This window comes from Carcharodon carcharias, chromosome 14 (assembly GCF_017639515.1).
Source record: "Carcharodon carcharias isolate sCarCar2 chromosome 14, sCarCar2.pri, whole genome shotgun sequence".
Classification (NCBI taxonomy): Eukaryota; Metazoa; Chordata; class Chondrichthyes; order Lamniformes; family Lamnidae; genus Carcharodon; species Carcharodon carcharias.
This window is the reverse complement of record NC_054480.1, coordinates 65000871-65020751: the sequence shown is the minus strand read 5'-3', so window position 1 is coordinate 65020751 and position 19881 is coordinate 65000871.

The window sequence follows — 19881 nt, the reverse complement described above, 5'->3', positions numbered from 1 at the left end:
TCAATGACACACACACCCTGTGAATAAACAAGGAAAAAAAGTGACCGAGCAGAGTACAACTGTCCCCATGAACTGAAGTGGCAAGTACAATGTTAACATAGAGATTTCGCTCTTCTTCACCAGGTGATCTTTGGGCCTTAGGCTCCTGCCCTCCAGCAGCAGCTGGCAGCCAGGAGCTTCTCAGCCCTGCAGCTCCTTTGTAGTTTCCATGCCCAGATCCCAAAAGAAAGCCACGCCTAAGGCACAGAGCGTGTGCGTTCAGACTGTGTAAGTGGGATCAGCACAGAAAATCCAAGAACTTCCCTTCTCTGAACAGGTGCAGGGTACCCAAGGCGTGCTGAACTTTGACGTCTCTTTCACTCCCATGAACGTTTGACATTCATAGAAGAATACTCTGAGCAAATATACTTAATTCAAATATGTTTACACTATTTACAAATGGTTCATTTGTTTCTTTTGGCTGTTTTGTTTTCTCCTTATCTTTCTATCTATTTACTACATCTTCCTTCCTGGATTGCTTCCGAAGTTTGACAATGCCAAAACGCACCCAAACTAACCCGACGGCAAACCCATTTAAGAAACAAGCTGCAAATGTTATCCTGACCTCAATTCTCTCAATTCATCTTAGCCAAATTAGATTCACATCCAGATTCTGTTGTTTAAAATAATAATAGTTTCCTCACAGTTTGTCACCTTTCCATTACCCCAGCTTCTTTATTATAATTGCCATGATTCATCTCCATCCTTGGACAGCTTTTGCCGATGTGAGCTACATGTTCATTCTTGTATCTTACTTGCTCTATTTTAAATGATGTCTTTAAATACTGCATTCTGCTTTGGTCAGTTCTCAGAAAAGAGATAGAGCAGATTTGGATACAATTGAACTGTTTGCCTTCATTGTTCAACCAGAAGAGCCTGGAGAGGGTTGGACTGTGTTCAGTGATCCAGTTTAACAGGCAATCAGATGTGGCTTGGTTATAAATAAGCATTTTTCTTCCTCTGTTCAAAACAGTAGTGGTGCAACAGTCAGTCAGGGTTCTGACACATTATCCTAAGTATACTGTTCACACACACACACAAACTTCCAGCAGTTTCAGGAATGAGGGTAAACTTTTTCACACTGTGAGTGGTTGAGACCTGGAATGCTCTGCCTGAGAGTGCATTGAAGGTAGGTTCAATCGAGATGTTCAAAGGAAGAATGTGGGTTATGGGGAGAAGATGGGAGAATGACACTTGCTGAATTACTCATGTGGAGAGCCGGTGCAGAAATGATGGGCTGAATTGCCTCCTTCTACGTTGTGACAATTCTGTGGTTCACCTAGAGTACAATGTAATGATAAAGCTATATGATAAGAAAAATACTCTTTCTTCCAGTGTTTCATTTTTCAAAACAAAATCTGTCAAGACCAGTCTTTGAGATAACCTCTTTCTTGTTCATTTTAGAACTATTCAGAATCAGAGATAAAAAATGATAAGTTGTTTTATTTGGCTAAAAGAAGCATTATCCTCATGAAAGAATTTTTGTAAGTTCTCTGGGGGTGATCTTTCTCTTCAGGCCCAGAACATTTCTATTCTCATTTTCACTGCTTTAAGAACAGGCAGATTCCCAATTTTCATCTCCAATTGTATTTGCATTCACAATTCCAGGTGCAAACTCTGTTGATGCTAAAAATGATATTAGTTCAAGAATTTAAGTCAAGTAGGCTGAAGGCAATAAAAGGGAGGGTCTCAAGTAAGGAGTCAAAAATTAAGAAAGCTTTTCAGAGCATATCTCAACCCGTTAGCTATCTCTGTCAAAGTTGATGGGGTAGAGATTAAGATGTGGCATGCTAGGATGAAAGGAAAATAACCCCTAGGTGCAGGCAGGAGGAGGCTGCATGTAAGTGACAGTGCAGTACAGTGCCTTGGACTCCTTTTAAATGCCTGCTGAAGTTGAGAAGATGCTGCAAAAATGTTTGCAAAGTGGGGGGGGTCTTTCTTCATGTCCCTCTGCAGCACCAGCCCATCAGTCAACATTCATCAAGCCTAAAAACAGGTGCAACCAAGATACAGTCCACAGCTGACCCTTTCTGTCCTTGCATATGTGCAAGTTCTGTGCTGCACCATTGCTATTGGTGTCCTTGCAGCAGGTGACAGAACTCAGCATCCTCCCCTTTTCTGGTCCAGACTTTAAGAACATGTATTACCATGCTCGTTAAACAATAGGTTTGCTAAGACCACCCCCCCACCCCCCTGAAATAGTTGGTAGCTGTGTTCAAAATAGGCAACACTGGATCTCTTCTTTCATGCAATGCAATTTAGAGCATGGTATGCTGTAATTGGGATGCTTCTAGTGGCAGTGTACTTGAGGTATAAAGAGGAGCTGTGATGGGTTAATACAGGAGAGAGTATGTGTTGGGCCATAATGTTCCAAAATGGGTCTATAGCAGTTTGGTTCCCATTGTCCTGAGCTATCTTTTGTTGTAAGTTATTTGACTGTGCTCTTCCCAAAAATACTAGAGCAATCACTCTCCATCCCACCAATATTGATGAACTCTGTCTCTCCAGTGTATCACCATCTCCTCCTCCATCCTGCTGGGTCCACAAGCCCTCGGTACCTAGATTTCTGCCTTCATCATTCCTGGGTTATGGAATCCATTCTCAGTGTTCTTATATGCCTTAGATCACATTCTCAGTGCTCTCTGAGCCTAAGCACCCTATAATCCCAGACCCTCAAAACATCTCCATTGCCCTCAAATCCTAAAATTTCTTTCCCAATAAACTCCAAGTCCCAGGATGTACCTGACTGTTAGGACCCCTCACTTCAGGGTTCATGAAACCTGGGAGGCCCCATAATTCCAATCAAACCCCCCTGCCCCCATCCTTCACTCTGAAATGCTGGAAGTCTCCAGCTCAGGGTGTTACTAAATTTTGATGTTTCTTCCCAGTACTGACAGAGCCTAGATCTGTTCTAATGCTGATATGTCAGTGGTCACTATTATTACATTGAAGAGCATTCCTGCTCATAATGAAAACATTACCCTGACAGTCCCATACACATATTTTAATATTTTCTTTATTTGTTCCATCATCAGCATCACAGATTTCCTGAATGTTGGAATAAATGTTGATCTGAAGTATGTTTGACGTTTGAATCTAAGAAATGGAAGGTCACTTACTGTTTTTATAGCATTGCTATTGCAGTATAATAATAGTTTTCCAATCCTGTCAGTATCTGCTTTTCTATGTATTAAATCCCCATGGCCTATTTGAGTCCCTTTAGGTCATTTCAATACAGGTTGAATGCCTTTATTTGATCAAACACGCTTCCAAAGGAATCACTGGAGAGAAAACATGTATATTAAACTGTCACATGTTTTATTTATAAGATTCATTTTCCCCCACAATTAGTTATGACAAAGCTTGTGTATTGTCTTTCCATCTCCAGCTCTTCCCATGTAACGTCCTCTACTTTCTCACTGTAGTAGAACTAGGACCTGCTGTACTTCCTTCCAAATCCACAGATTCACTCCCTTTATCTGTACGCAAGCTAGGCTTTATTCCCTTTCTCAAAAGTTTATTGCTCGTTTCACCTAAGGTTGGTTGATGTCTCACTAAGAGGTCTGGAAGTTTGTATGGTTGAACATAGAGTGTTTATTAACAACTCATAACTATATACATCTCCAAAGTTCAGTCGTGCATGGGTGCTGCCTCCATGCTGGCTCCTGCGAGACTCTACTACTGTACTCAGTCTATTATCATGTGACTCTGTGCATCATACTGTCCGTGGTACTGTTCTCCCAGTCCCACATTAACACTTGCTGTGCCTGAACACCCTGATGGGCTCCTTGAGGGAAATTTACAATGCAGCAATTCTGTGAAATTAACTTATTAAATTTTTGCTTACGTTTGTTGCTCCTGATTTATCAGACTTTACAGAAATATCAAACAGATTATGATCAATAACAACATGCTACCATGCGATTTAAACTGATGATATTGCGATCAATGGAACTCTGAACCCAACAAACAGAACATAAAGTTAATCCTCCTTTTTATCCATGAAGCTAAATCCTCGGCCCACTGTTCTTATGCATTTTCTGTTTACTGAGATTTGATATAGCAAGGATAGATCACGAGTGGGTTTGATTGCATCAGGTGTCACAATGCTTCGATTAAAAACAGTATCACTTCTATAATCGCTTGTATGAAGTTTCTAGCATTATATCAAAGATTGGGTTAATGTTGTCCTTGAGGGCCGAGTAACAAGTGGCATTATATACTGGTTATTGAATAATCAGCATAATCAGCAAAGACTCCAATGTTTGTTCAGGTTCTTCACATTTTTGTTTCACTTTTCAGTACAATAAACCTTCGGGAAGAATTAGGATATGCAAGTCCCTTGTTCCTGTAGCTTCTTCCTCTTCTCATTCTGTGATTGGGATTTCTTTGAGAGTGTATATTTTGCTAATAAGTGTCTGCAACTCATTTACATTCCTATTATTTTTCTGATTTTCAAATTGTTTTGGAGGCAATGAGCTGAATTTTTCCAGTTCTGGGATGGCGGGCTTGAAGATGGGGGTGAAGGCTGAGGAAATATTGGGAAGCCATGTTAGTAAGTCTCCACAACGCAGTTCCATGACTGTGGAAATTTCCCAGGGGTGGGCGGGGAAAAGTGGCTGCCAATTAAAAGAAGGCAGGCAGTCAATTTAAATAATTAAAGCCCCAATTAGGGGTGATTTTTCAGGCTCACTGGCATTTTGTCTATGGCAAAGCAGCCCCTGCTGTGTGGGCATTACACCAGCTTAATGGAGGTGGCCTCCTCATGGCAGTCTGCTGTCCATCAGAGTCAGGGGTTTCCTGCCCCATTGAAGGTGCAGTAGGAAGGAAAGGTCACCCCCTCAGCCCCAAAGATCATCCACCTCTGGAGGACTTGATCCTCTGACCCCAGAGGCCTGCCACCTCCCCCCATCCAAGACCACATCCATTTTGAAGCACCCTCATGTTCCTAGACCTGCCTCAGCAGTGCCCACCTCTCATGGCTGGGCTGCCAAGGCTCCTGAGCTACCAGCCCTGTGATTGGCCCAGCAGGATCAGGAGCTTGCCCATCTTTAATAGAACAGCGCACATGGAGACAACCATTTAGGATGCCGCCTCTGGGAAAGTAGCTGCCCTGGCCTTGCTCCCGCCAAGTGAGGGCTCAGGACCCCATTGGTCCCAAAGGTGACAGGAGAATCCCCCCATTATCTACACTGACCAAATACACAGCCATCTTGTTGGAAATGCACTTTGTAAATCTTTTATTTTTAACCAGTGATGTAATTGATATCATGGACTGACTTATCCCTGCTTGTAAAAGGATCAAAAATTAATTTCTAACAATAAGCCATTGAGAATTTATAGCTCCCATGAATAACAGTTAGAGAGAGGCATGGGCCAGCTACGGGCAATAGAATGGCCATGGGATTTGGACAAGTGGAGGAGCAGCCTCATCTTCACTGTTGCAGGCTTTGATCTTATTTGAAGCCTTTGGATTGCTGCAGTGTAACTGCACATGGGCTGAAGACTATTTTGAATGTTGTTTAATTTATGAGCAGGGTCTTTGCAGTCATCCCCTTCTAATTCTATTGCTGAGTGCTTAAAGGGTTGGGTAACAAAGTACCCTGTTGCCCTGTATATCTATAACTGAGGCCATTCTTGAGGTACCATTCTGTACAGAATTAATATGCTAACTTACACTAGACAGCATGTCTCAGTAAGATTCTTCAATTTGGTTGAAGAGATACATTGAGGGATGATATTGTCTTTGGTAACCATGTCCAGGTACTTCGGATGGAATATGGCTGCTGGTGAATGCGGCTCAAGGGTTGAAACTATTGTAAAGAATGTGAGGTTTTTATTTGTTATATCGACTGTGTAAGCCAAGTGTAGGAATGTCCTATTCATAACTTTAAATGTGGACTGTACTCAGTGTATACTTTACTGGAACTGAATTTATTTTAAAAACATGGACACTAACAAGACAACTGAGATGGCTGCCTATGCTCAGGTAGCTTCTGCAATCTCTACACAGACTCAAGTTTCCAGAAAATTCCTACTTGAATGCCTATGGGTAGAGTGCTCCCCCTTGAATGGACATACTAAGATGATTACTCTCTGAGGAAATTTACACTTGTGAATTTACCAAAAACCACAGGTCCAGACACCATGAGCAGAATTTTCAGGTTGGCGGGCGGGCATGATCGGCAGGCCCAGGATTGGTCGGGAAATGGGCCGCCACCAGCGATCAGCCCACAACCACAATTTCATGCTGGCTGGCCAATTAAGGCCAGCCCAGCATGAAACGCACCATCCCAATGGTTGGGAAGGGCTGGGTGTGGGCGGGGGCTTGTTATGCGCGAGTCCAATGGCGACCCGGCAGGCAGTTTAAAAATGGCACCGGCAGTGCCTTGAAGGCTGCTGGTGAGAAAACATACAGTCTGCATCGCGGGGATGGTAATTATGGCCTCTGCAGCAACTGGAGAGGCCAGGTGGGAGGGCAGGTCAGGTGGAAATCGGCCCTCTGCTTTTGGTACGAGTGCCTCACGGGTGGAGGGGGCTGCCAGGAGGGACACCGTTGTACCAAGGGATGGAAGGAGGAGGCCACCACACCTGATGAAGAAAACCTGGGCGGAGGTGGCAGCCCAGGTCAGCAGCCATGACGTGGTGCGGCACACATGGCAGCAGTGCTGCAAGAGGTTCAATGACCTGCTGCGCTCAGGAAGAGTGAGTACCATGTTGGCATGGATCAGTGTGCAGAAGTGTTAAGGGCTGGCTTTCCTCCTGTGGAGCCCAGGGGTGTTAGAGTGTGAGTGCCAACTGTCAATGATGCCAGTGCTGGCCAAGGGAGTGAGCCCTGGATGCTTACACTGAGTGTCTTGTGGTTCAAGGACCATGACTCGGATGTGCCCTGTGAGGTGTTCCTCAGCTGGGGTTGGCCAGGCTGCAGTGGCGCTGCAGGCCGAGAGTGGACTAAAAATATGCTCCTCTGTCCTTTCAGAAGATGAGTCATAACCAATTGGAGAGGTCATGGACAGGCTGACCAGGTTTGAACAGGATGCCCTTGAGCTGGAGAGCCGGCATGCTCCCCATGCAACCGGGCATGGAGAGACTGGGGAGCCAGATGAAGGTAACAGTGCAGTGAACAGAGGTGACAGTTTCGGATTGTGCAACCATTCTTGTGTAGTTTCTTCACTGATGGGAGCCTCGAACCTGGAGTCCCCATTGATCATTGAAAGAGGAGGGGGCCATGGTGCAGATCTCCATTGTCTCACCAGGGTGCCTGGCATGCACAGTGACAGTGTGATGACTTTAACTAATGACATATCCTTGTTCTCCTTTAGATTCTCCAGCATGCACTCATTCACAAGACCCCAAAGGGTCACTTCTGATGCCAGAGTGCCGCTGGCCTTCATCTGCACCTGCGTCACACCCGCACTCTGAACTAGGTAACAGCCCTGGTACCAGCACTTCAGAGGGCATCAGAGCATCGGCTACATTGTCGGTGCACATTGGTGAGGGCACTTCAAACTCATTTGAGGTGGAGGTGGAGGCAGAGAGTACACAGGGCGCCAGAAGTCGGGGGATTGCTGAAGACCAGGATGATGCTGAGCCAAAGGCAGATGATGAGCCTCTGGAGTTGTCCATTAGGCAGCAGATGCTGGATGTCCAGCAGGATGTGCGGGAGGATCTGGCAGAGATCCAGGAGAGTCTGCGTTCCATGGTCTCGGTTGTGGAGGAGACCATGTGGAGCATAAACACTGCGTTGACCCTCATGGCCGAGCGCACCGCCTCCTCCATTGAGACAGTGGTGACTCTCATGGAGAGACAGCTTCAGGGATAGAATCAGTGGTTGCTGGCGTTGTACTTGGACCTGCAGCCCTCACACAGGCAATGACCTCAGGTGTTGGTGCCAGTGTGGGAGATGAATGAGACACCCAGTATCCCAGCTAGGTGCCCGGCCATCAATGATAAGCAGGGAGGTCCAGAGTGACTTCACGTTGGTGCACGACTTGCTTGTCATCTCTGCGGGCTCCTCTCAGGGCACTCTGGATGATGGCAGCAGTTCCTCCGCCCCTCTGCCGGTGACCATGGCATCTGATGAGGCTGCAGTGACTGGGGAGATGCCAGCCATGGCACTGGCTGCTCCCTCCCAGGCAGGGCCAGCCCAGACTCCACTGGCCACAGGACGACCGCCAAGGTCACCGAGGGCAACAAGACAGCAGAGTCAGCCGAGAGTCAGTCGTGTCTCCAATGTCGGCGCCAGTGAGGGGCTGAGGGGGGGGCACCAAGACATAGCACTCGTAAAAGTAAGTTTAAGGCACCATGAGCACATGAGGGGCTGTTCACGGGTGATCTTCTGTTCAGTTATGTTCGGTTTATGTCTACTGGTGTGAACATCAACATCAGTAATGGTCATGCCAATGTGATTTCAATGTGATAATAACATTAAATTTGCTTTCGTTGTGATGGCCTGAATATGCTTCACCTTTGATTTTTGGCGCAGGGTACGCCATTTTGTAATGGGTGGCTCTAAACTTTATTACACAGGCTTTGGGTTCACATGACAGGGGCATTTCGGACATCCTGGATGGAGGCGGCATCCCTGGCATCAGGTGGGAACAGTTCTTTGTCAGCCTAGCTGAAGGAGAGTTGGATCAAGGCACCCCTCATGTTTCCTTGGAGGTTACAGAGGTCTGCCTCCATGCCCTCAGCGCTCTCCTCATCATGCTCCTCTTCTGACTCACTACTGGATTCATCCTCTGTGGCCTGAGGAACTGCCTCAAGATCCTTTTCCTCCAGTGGGTCTCCCCTTGCCAGTGCCAGAATCTGGAGCATACAGCATGCAACCACAATCGGTGACACCCGCTCTGGGGGTGGTATTGGAGCGCATCCCCTGAATGATCCAGTCAGCTGAAGCTCATCGTCAGAGGAACGATGCTCCTCTCATTCACTGCCTTTGTGTAGTCATGACTTCTATTGTAACCTGCTCTGCCTCTGTTCTTTGGTGGCGGAGAAGCATCATAAGCCACCTTTTCAACAGATAGCCATTGTCACCCAGCAGCCATCCATCCAGTCAGGTTAGATCACTGAAGAACCTCGGCACCTGGGAGTGTCTCAGGATATAATCGTCATGGGAGCTGCCTGGGTACCTTGCTCAGACTTGTAGAATCTTCATCTTGTGGTGACACACTATCTGCACGTTCATGGAGTGGAATCCCTTCCTGTTGACAAAGGCACCCGGCTGATCCACTGGCACCTTGATGGCCACGTGTGCAGTTGATTATACCCCAGACACAGGGGAAGCCACCAATCGTTGCAAAGCCTCTGGCTCACTTAGCCTGACTAGCCTCGTCCAAACGGAAATGAATAAATGTCACTGCCCGCCTGAACAGAGCTTCTGTCACCAGTTTGACGCAACTGTGGACAGCTGATTGGGAGACTCCACACAGATCCCCCACTGACCCCTGGAAAGGGCCAGAAGCATAGAGGCTGAGGGCAACTGTGACCTTCAGAGCCACTGGCATGGGGTGTCCACCCACAAAGTCGGAGGTAATCTCAGGTCTAATCATCTGACAAATGGAAGTCACAGACCCTCTGGAGAGGCAAAGCCTCCTTCGGCACTGCACCTTGGGCACATTGAGGTAACTGCATTGTCGCCTGTAAACCCTAGCAGTAGGATAGTGGCATCCTCTGCGGTCCCTTCTGCCTTGGATTACCTGCTGACCCTCTGCCCCTTGTGCCTGCACCTCTCCTCCCTCAGGTCCATCCCCTGGAAGCTGCAATGGACACCTGGCCTCCTCACCCTTCTGCTATCTTTTCCCCCTCAGAGGAGGTGCATCCAGTGGAGACCATAGGCAGAAGTTTGCCCTTGGTGGGCGGGCTCAGTGGGGGCAGTCGGGAAGCTGACTGCTGCCCGCGATCGGGGCTGGACCATGATTTCACACTGGCGGGCCAATCAAGGCCTGACCAGCGTGAAACGCTAACACCTGGATGGACGGGGGGAGGAGGAGGACAAGTGGGGCAAGTGCTAACTTCACGCATGTGTGCGAGTGAGCACTTAAAATCTCCCTGAGGCACAGAGCTGCCCCAGGGAGATGAAGCATTTTTAAAAAATGATTTGAAAAATGTAATAAAACATGTCCCCTCCTGTGACTCTGTCACATCAGCATATTAGTAATTAAATTTTAAAACATTTTATTTTTATTTGTTTTCAGAAACCTCACCCTGCCCGTGGATGAGGTTTCCAAAAAAATGCAAAGTCTGCTTGGCCTTTTTGCCTGCCTGCCAACCATAAGTTTGGATTGGCAGTGAAAAATTGAAGTTAATTGATTTAATGGCCTTAACAGGCCCGCCGATGAACTATCGCATGGCTGTGCGGCGGCTGGTGTCAATGCACGTCATTTCACGCTCGACATGCGCCCGCCTGCCGAGCTCAAAATTTTGCCTCACTATCCCCATTACCAGGGTGAGGGAAGGCTGTCTGATACCTGGAAGAGCCCACATTTTCCGATTCCTCCGGAGACACCAATGAGTCCTGAAGTGAAGCCTGGAGATGCTAACAATGAAGCCCCAAACAGAGATGAAGCTGCCAAGTACCAATAAGTAAGCAGCTGCAAACTAGCTCCAAAACTCCTCTCCACTCACATTGGCAATGCTGCTGACCCTTTTTATCTCACCCTTGGATAAGGTTTAACAACATGTCGGTTGCCTGCCTGACCATTTTTCCCATGTGATGAGCTCAAAATCACATAAGCAATGTGAAATCTGGGTTAATTGCCTTTTTAATGGCCTTAACTGATCTTTTAATTGATGGCAGACGTGACTCTGACATCTACGTGCGCCCGTCAACCAAAATATCGCGCGAGCGCGGGATGACATTGGAACGCTTGCCTGACGCCATCTTGTATGATTTTAAGTCTGATTGGCTTGGACGTGTGCCTACCCGATCAGCATAAAGTTCTGCCCCATGTCTCCAAGTTTGAACCTTAACAATGAAAGCTGAGCAGAAATCAATTCATCCTGAGTAGAAGTGGGGAATCAATCCTGGTTCAAAGTAGAGTGCAGGAGGGCATGCCAGGAGCAGCACCAAGCATACCTAAAAATGAGGTATGACCCTGGTGAAGCTATAACACAGGAATGCTTGAATGCCAAGCAACAAAACCAACATGCGATAGACAGAGGTAAGAGATCCCACAACTAACAGATCAGATCTAAGCTCTGCAGTCCTGCCACATCCAGTTGTGAATGGTGGTGGACAATTGAACAAACAGGAGGAGGATTCTCCATAAGTATCTCCATCCTCAATGATAGGGGAGCTGAGCAGACCAGTGTCTGGCAATGACCATCTCCAACAAGGGAAAGTCCAACCATTTCCCTTTGATTTTCAATGGCATTACCATCACTGAATCCCCCACAATTAACATGCTGGGAACTGCCATTGACCAGAAACTGAACTGGACCAGCCATATAAATACTGTGGCTATAAGAGCAGGTCAGAATTTGAGAATTCTGGGGCAAGTAACTCGCCTCCTGATTCCCCTAAGCCTGTCTATTATCTATAAGGCACAGGTCAGGAGTGTGATGGAATACTCTCCACTTGCCTGGATGAGTGCAGCTCCATTAACACCCAAGAAACTTGACACTATTCACAACAAGGCAGCCTTCTTGATTGACAGCCACCACCTCCAACATTTACTACCTCCATCACTGACGCATTGCATTAGCAGTGTACACCATCTACAAGATGCATTGCAGCAACCTAAACAAGGCTTCTTCAACAGCACCTTTCAAACTCTTGACCTCTACACCTAAAAGGACACAGCAGCAGATGCATGGAAATACCACCACCTTCAAGTTCCCCTCCAAGCCACATACAATCCTGACTTAAAACTATGGCCAGAATGTTTGCCTCATCAGGTAGGCTTGGCGGGAGCGGGCAGGGGCAGTAGGGAAGCTGGCCACCACCCCAATCGGCTCCACTTCGCAATTTCTTGGCCCGCTCTGCATGGATCGTGAGCGGCAGCGCTACCTATTCAGGTGAGGAGGGAGGGAGACCGGGCCTGGCCCACAGTTTGCGCATGCATGCAAAAGATCGCTTCAATCTCCTCAAGGCACGGAGCTGCCTCAGGGAAATTGAAGTGCTTTTTTAAAAAATTAATAAATACAATAAAAATGTCATAAAACATGTCCCCTCATAAATATTTAACGTGTATTAGCTTTAGGAAACCTCATCCCGCTCGTAGATGAGGTTTCCTAAAAAATGTAAAGGCCACTTGGCCTTTTCGCCTGCCTGCCAACTGTTAGGTTGGATGGGCAGCGTAAATTTCAAGTTAATTATCTTGTTATTGGCCTTAATAGGGCTTTCAATTATTGGTGGATGCACAGCCGACTCCGGTGCGTGCCTGCCAAATGAAATATCGCGCAAGTGTGCGATGATGTTGGACACACGCCTGATGTCATCGCGCGTTATATTACACTCGGGTGTGTAGAGGGCATGCACCCGTACACCAAACATAAAATTCTGGCCTATATCACTATTCCTTCAATATCGCTAGCTCAAATTCCTGGAACCCTCTCCCAAACAGCATTGTGGTGTATCTACACCACATGGACTGTAGCGGGACAAGAAGACAGCTCACCACCACCTTCTCAAGGGGAATGAAGGATGGGCATTAAATATGCTAATCTATCCAGTGATGCCCCCATCCCACGAAAGAATTTTTAAAAAGTGTGAAGAGCTCACCCGTCATCCCATTCTGTAGCCATAGTTTCAGACTTCCAATTCATTCTGGTTGGACAATGGAAGGTGACCATGTGACTGGAACTGTCTTCAGATAACAAATTGTACTTATCTCAAGATTCAGAGAAACTCAAGCAGACTACACCAATCACCAGCTACAGAACATCAGCAGCAAAAAAGGTAGTTCACCCTCACATTTTTAAACCTGGGGACTGTAACATCCAAAAGGTTTCCCAGCTTGATTCCTATTCCAAGTCAACCTGAAAAGAAACATGATCTCCTGGTAAGAAGAAACTACAAATGACTAACTTTATGATGTGCTGAACATCCATATCTTTGAAGAAATCCTACGATAATCCCTGATATACAGCTATACTTATTGAAACCACTGAAACTACCCTTTCAGAGTGAAAACATTGCCTTTACCAGGCCTGCAATAATTGTTTTTACTACAAAGAGTGAAACATGTGAACAATGAGCTATTCTTTTGTTTATAACTTGTAAAAGTGCACTATTCTCTTGAACTGTACCTTTCTTAAGTGGCTGTGTGTCTGTGTGCTGCATGCATAAATGATGTAGTGTTTAGACTTTTGTGGTGAATGCAGAAATAAATAATCCTCTTGCTGCTGTTATTTAATTTGACCGCACAAATTCTGGGAGCTAAAAAGAACACAAGTCTTCCTTGCCAAAACCACACTGATTATGCAAGGGAAAGGGTACAAGGTTATTCTCCCCTAACCCTGTCCATAACAATTATTTACAGCAAAATTTACATTTTTATCTGAAACATCCTTCACCTGTTTATTGTTTGAGTTATGTTGAGTTTATTGGTTTCTGACAATGAAGGATTTAAAAGCGAATTATTGTCCATCAGTTTTCTTTCTATTGGCTTCATGGGGATTCCTTGCTTTTAAAATTCAGTCTCTGCAGGAATTGTAGTAAATTGGCTTTCTCAGATAACCTGTGAGATGTTAAAAGTTATTTTGATAAAAGGACTGTTTCTGGCCGTGCCAGTTTTTATAAAACCATTCAAGGTGATTATCGACGCCAGTGATATAAGGGTAGGGACATTGCTGCTCCAAAATGGTAGGGCTGGTTTGCAGCAGCCAGTTAACTACTTCTCTGGGAAACTTAATTAACACCAAAGAAAGTACTCAACCATTGAGAACGAGGCTTTGTGTCTTGTACTGGCTCATAAAAAATTTAAATTGTACGTGACCAATTGTCTAAGGGTTATATTAGTCTATACTGACTGCAAGCCATTTGGCACTCTTAAAAAAGTTTAGAATAAAAACTCAGGCTATTTCATTGGAGTTTAATGCTCCAATTTACCTTAAAATTGCACATGTTGCAGGTGGTTACATAGAATGCAGAATTAGGTCAATTTGCAGTAAATTCAATGCTCCTTTACTAAGGATCAGATCTTTCATTTCATCTCCAGTGTCAACGCAGAACATGCTTTCATCTGTCTTTTCAGACACGAGACCACTGACTGTTAACATGTGGGGAACTGACATTTGGTGCAATGTAACAGCTAAGTTCGCAGACTGAATTTGAAAACAGTGCAGGTTTTGGGTAAAGTTAAAATAAAACAAAAATACCTTTGAACGTCACCTGTCTCCTTATTGGAAGTGATTGATAGCACAACATCCCCTTCATCACATTAGCAAAATAGCTGAATTTATTATCTCAGATTTCATCTGCATTTCATCCTCCCTCCCATTCTCCACAGAAGGTAGGAGGCTCCAGCTAACATCTTTCAGTGATCACCATTAATCCTGTTGTACAGCCACACTCATAATAGGAAAGGAAGGGTAATGCCAGTTACTTGCATCCTTCTCCTGAATGTGAATACTTTTTATTTTTTATACGTTTTATATATATTTTTTATGTATATACTTTTTTGGGAGGTCCAACTTGCAAGTGAAATTGTTCAAAATGAATTCTTATTAACATTCTGGATTTTCACAATTGTTTTATCTCTGAAGTCAATGGTCATATTCCTAATGCTTTTACTGTGCATGCAATATTCAGAATTGAGAATCTCAACTCCACAAAATCTCTGCTTAAACTGTGGGCTTGAACAGATTTGCAGCTCCATCTGTCACTGGGATTCTACCTACAGTCTGTCAGCTTTAGGAAGTTGCTGGAACCACGACAAATATGTAAACAGTAAGACCTAAAATTGGAACTGTGGCCCTCAACAACAGGTTAATGAGTAACTCTTGGTCCAGACACAGTGAGCAAGATGAGTTTCAGTGCAGCTCAGGAGGATTGAGGTGAACGTTTCCTTCAACTAACAACCACTATGGTCATTGATGCATCACACTCCGGGAGCTGTAGTTGTTTTTGTACTCCAGCATTGACTCTGCCAGGACCTGACTGGGTTAATCACAGTGTACATTGCGCAAAATGTAATATCGGCAGCTGCCGAACTAACAGCAACAGATAGAAGAGATGGTGCCCACACATGAAGCAATCAAAAATGACTGTTTCGAAAATTTGTGAAGTAGATGTAATTAAATCTGTAAGTGATAACAGAACCAAGATATAAATGTTGAGAAGCTGTGAACTTAAATAATACCAGTAAGCAGGATGCAGACAGATTGAGAAGGTTATCCATTCTCATGGTTCATTTTGAAATTAACAGCTGAATTATTAGAGCTTAAGAGTAATGAGGAAAATATATTTTAAATAAACTCCATGCCTAATTTTAGCTGTTTTAATCAATACAACCCTGACCTGTTTTAGCTGTTCCCTTTAGGTTCCTTGTCCAAGGAAGCAAAGCCCTGTTAGATTTTTACATCGATAATTGAGACTACAGCTGAGAAATTATTTGTAGTGTGTTAAAACCAGGAGAAAATTTACATTGTAGCCCCAATTTTCTGACCCACACACATCACTCGTGAGGCATGCAGTGCACCAAGGGTGGTGCTTTCCAAAATGACCCTTCATGTGTTGACCCCATTGGTAAGTGAAACTGCTGCTTGTAGTTGTGACATTGTACCATTTTCTATTTTGCTTCCAGGTCAATACATCCCATTACAGGTCACAAACTACTCTATAGCCATTGTGAGTGCTGCTGCAATGAAGAATTTATCACGGGGACATGCACACAAGCACCAGCAGAGATAATTGTGAGCACTGTTTGTGCTGCAAGCACTTAGGTAAACTTGTGCTCATTTTCTGCTTCTTTACCTCACACATGGATACTGGAATCTGGTAAGGCTGCAATGCGACACAGAGAGTCAGGAGAAATTAGGCTGCATCAATACAAGTTACGGAAGTGGATAGTTAAGTTATTCCACCCATTCTATCTGGTTCTCTCTTGAAGAAGCAAAGTGGATACAATTGAGGATGAAGGATTTCCTATTTGAACTCCCTAGATCCCAAATATTCATGTGGAGGGTTCCCACCTGATCATTACATTACATCTGGACAGTATGAAAGAAATCTCAGTTCACATAAGCCATTGTGTGTTTTACAGGTGCACAGGCTGGGGCTAATGAGTGCAGTCAATGTCACTATATCCCTTGGGGAAACCACTATTGAGGAAAAACTGCCTTTGCCTTCCTGCTGTACAGGGAATTGAGCGTATTCAAATTCTTGTGAAACATGGACATCTGTCACATTCCTGTTGGCTCGATGAATAGCAAATTGTCTGCAGCCAGGAACAACCCCTGATGGGCACTGGACAGAGCTGTCACATAGAAGTGAGATGCTGTTAAACTTGGGACAGACAGGAGAATTAATTATCAATTGTATCTGCGGATCCTGCTCTAATAAGAGACATATGCCAATGACAGCTTCTTTTACTCAGCCTGAGCCTTGCCAGGCATCATTTCCATTAAGGCCATGATAGGGGTACATTGCATGAATCCTTTTATAATTCTTTGTGTTCCTGGGCTGTCAGCTCCTGTTATTCCTCAAGCTCTAGCATTATCAAAGCAGTTTGATGCTGCAAGTTGCATCCCGCTGTGCCGCCCCCCCCCAACCTGCCTCCTCCATGCTGATACTGTCAAACAGAACAAAATGACTGAAAATACTGCATCAACCCCTCTTTGTATCAGTAACCTGCATAGATCTAGTCCCAAGCTGTATTTGGAGGGAATCACAAAGTAACCTAGGGCAATCCCAACCTCTTGAATTTCAATAGATCTCTCCTTAATCGCTTTCTCAGGGCAATTAACAACTTCAACGGATCATGTGAAATTTGTTTCTTAACCTGAAGAAAGCAATGACTTCTAGAGTCAAGGTGCTAGTTTTGATTTTAAACAATGGTATAAACGGATGATATCAAGTTGGCTGCCCATTATACTCCTCCAATGCCCATTATATACCCCACTCCCAGTGTCCATTATAAACCTTCCCCCACCAGTGTCTATCATGCACTTACCCCACCCCCGCCCCCACCCTGGTGTCCGTTATACAGCCCCCCTCCCCACCCCCGCAACCCCCACCCCCATGTCCATTATACACCTCCCCATTCCAGGTGTCCATTATACCCCCTCCCACACCCATTATACACTGCCTGCTGTTTATTATACCCCTGGTTTCCTTTTGCTTTGAATTCAGTGTCACCTCCCCTATATCCAAGATCTTTTACTTGAGGTTTCTCAGCTTGTGGTCAGTTCTCACCTTTGAGTTAACACAAGTAAAGATAACAAATAGGGTAGAATGTAATGGGTGGTGGGGTTTTCTGCCCCACCCTGCCACCTGAAGAGTTGGTGAGGATGCCCCTCAGCCATTTAAAGCTCCTTGCAGCCCCTCACCTGGGCAGAAGTTCCACCTCAGACAGCTGCTGGCCGAGGCCTTTCTTCGCATTTCCCCCACCACCCCTACCCCGCCCCTGACCTCCTCTCGCTGGTCTCAAGCCATTAATTGGCCGTTTAAGGATCTCAACATGGGGGGAGGGAGGACGGACATCTCTGGTCCTCATGTGGCCCCCACCACCCACTGTAAAACTGAGAACAGGTCAAGGTTGGATGGATGATGGCAGGAAGGCCACCCAGGTAATTCAACAGACCCCAGTGCCTGCAGCCCAGCTGGCAGGGATCCATAGAACTCTGCCCATACTTAATACTAGGGCCACCTTGCTGATGGAGCTTGCAAGCTGCTGCCATAATACAATAAGCAGAGAGGGCAAGGATGTAGTTTATGAAATATTACCATGATCTTCTTTTACTCATCCAGTCACAGAAATAAGTTGGGCTGTTATCTTCTGGAAGTCATATATTACCTGTGACAAAACAGTCTTGCTTCTGGAGCAGAAGGTTTGAATTTGATTTTCATACCAGGACATTAGCACATAAAGTAGGCTGAATCGGATTCTGCATTGTCAAAGAGCCGATTTTGAACTGTTATTTTGCAATGTCTTTTGCCTGCTCCAGCTGTTCAGCTGGATGTTAAAGATTCAAAAACACTATTCAAGAAAAAGCAGGGAATCACCCAAATGTCTTGGTCAATGTCCCATCCTCAATAAATACCACAAACACCCATCCGATCACCTGGTCATTTATTTCATTACAATTTGGTATCTGGTAGGTACCTGGTACCTGGAGTGGGGCAAGAATTGCAAGGTTACAGATCAGGTGCTGGAAAGTGAGATTAAAAATGAGTGGCTAGTTTTTTTTGACTGGCGCAGGCACGATGGGCTGAATGGCCTCTTTCTGTGCCGTAACTTTTCTATGATTCTATGGTTTGGGGGATTGCAACTCAGAATAGATGGAGGTTGAGGTGAGTGCCAAACCTTCTCAACAGTAGTAGTGTGAGCCTGGACAATCTTAACTCCAAGGCATCATCCAAGCACCTCCTGTCAGCTGCTGGCCTGAAACCAGTGGGAAGTGGCAGCTGACAGGAGTTGAATGCCTGAAGGCAGGAGACCACTTTTGGAGAGTGAAGTAATGGTCCCTGGAACTTGGTTAAGTAAGTCATGAGGAAGGAACTTGTGACTAGGGACAGGAATAATCCTGAGGTGGTGGAGGGGGTCTGAGCTTTCCTCATGGTGCTCGGAGAGGTGCTCCTGCTCCTTGTATCTCTTTCGAGTACAAACAGGTTTCCATCTGTTCCTATTCAGATGAAGTTACATTGTTTCATAGTTTGCCATTGTGAGAGTTGAACTCTTGATCTTGGGGTTACAAACCCAGTACCATAACCACTTGGCTATTTAGGCCTTGTAACCCCATAAGGGAAGTAGATGTGTTTTTTTTTAAGCTTTCCTATTTTGGGATTTCTATGGCCTCAATTCTTCTCCCTGCTAGGCTAACCTGCAGGAAATCCACTGCTGATTCCCTCCTCAGACTACTTGGCAAAATAGCAGCTGACATAATCCAAGTTGCATCTTTATAGAGGGATCCTACTGTTTTCTGTGGAAGTCCATGCCGCCTGCTCAAAAGAGCAGGTTATAATTGAAGACTGGAATAAGACATCAGGATATTGGTGATTACATCCCCTGGGTCTTTTTAATTGTCTACCCACCTGATTTTTGCTGGGCAGACAGCATTAAAATTGCCCTTACTGGTGCCAGATAATGACTGTTGCAATTTTCTACATGACAACTGTCAATACTCCCAAAAAAGTAGCACTTTGCCATAAGTTCATTAAAGTGGGCTCCGGCTCAAGGGGAACACAAATTTTGCTTTCTTCAGTGCTTTTTGAATCCTGAGAAATGCCAATACAAATTTGTTAGTGATTCACTCCAATCTCTGATAATATGTGTGCATGAGATAATCTAGTTCCTTTAAACGATCATTTAGCAAACATGTCAGGTTTGCTTGGGTGAAAACATCTTGAAAGACATGAGCCCTGATTTTTACAGGGAATTGGGGGAGAGAGTTAGAAGGAGGAGGTGGGATGGTGGAAGGAGGCTGGAAATGATTGGGGTACAGAGGTCTTGCCAAATTTAATGGCAGAACATTATTACCATCTTTCAATGCCCTTTCCTGCCTGACAGACAGACTGACAGCATGCCAAGCTGGTAAGCTTGCAGTAGATCAATGCAGCCAAGACATTTCACAGGTTGGTGGCTGAGTGGACCAGCAATCAAGGGAGGGGGTTTTGAATCATCACAGGGTAATGGGGAAGAGTCAATCTAATAATTGGGAGGGATGGGTAACTGGGAA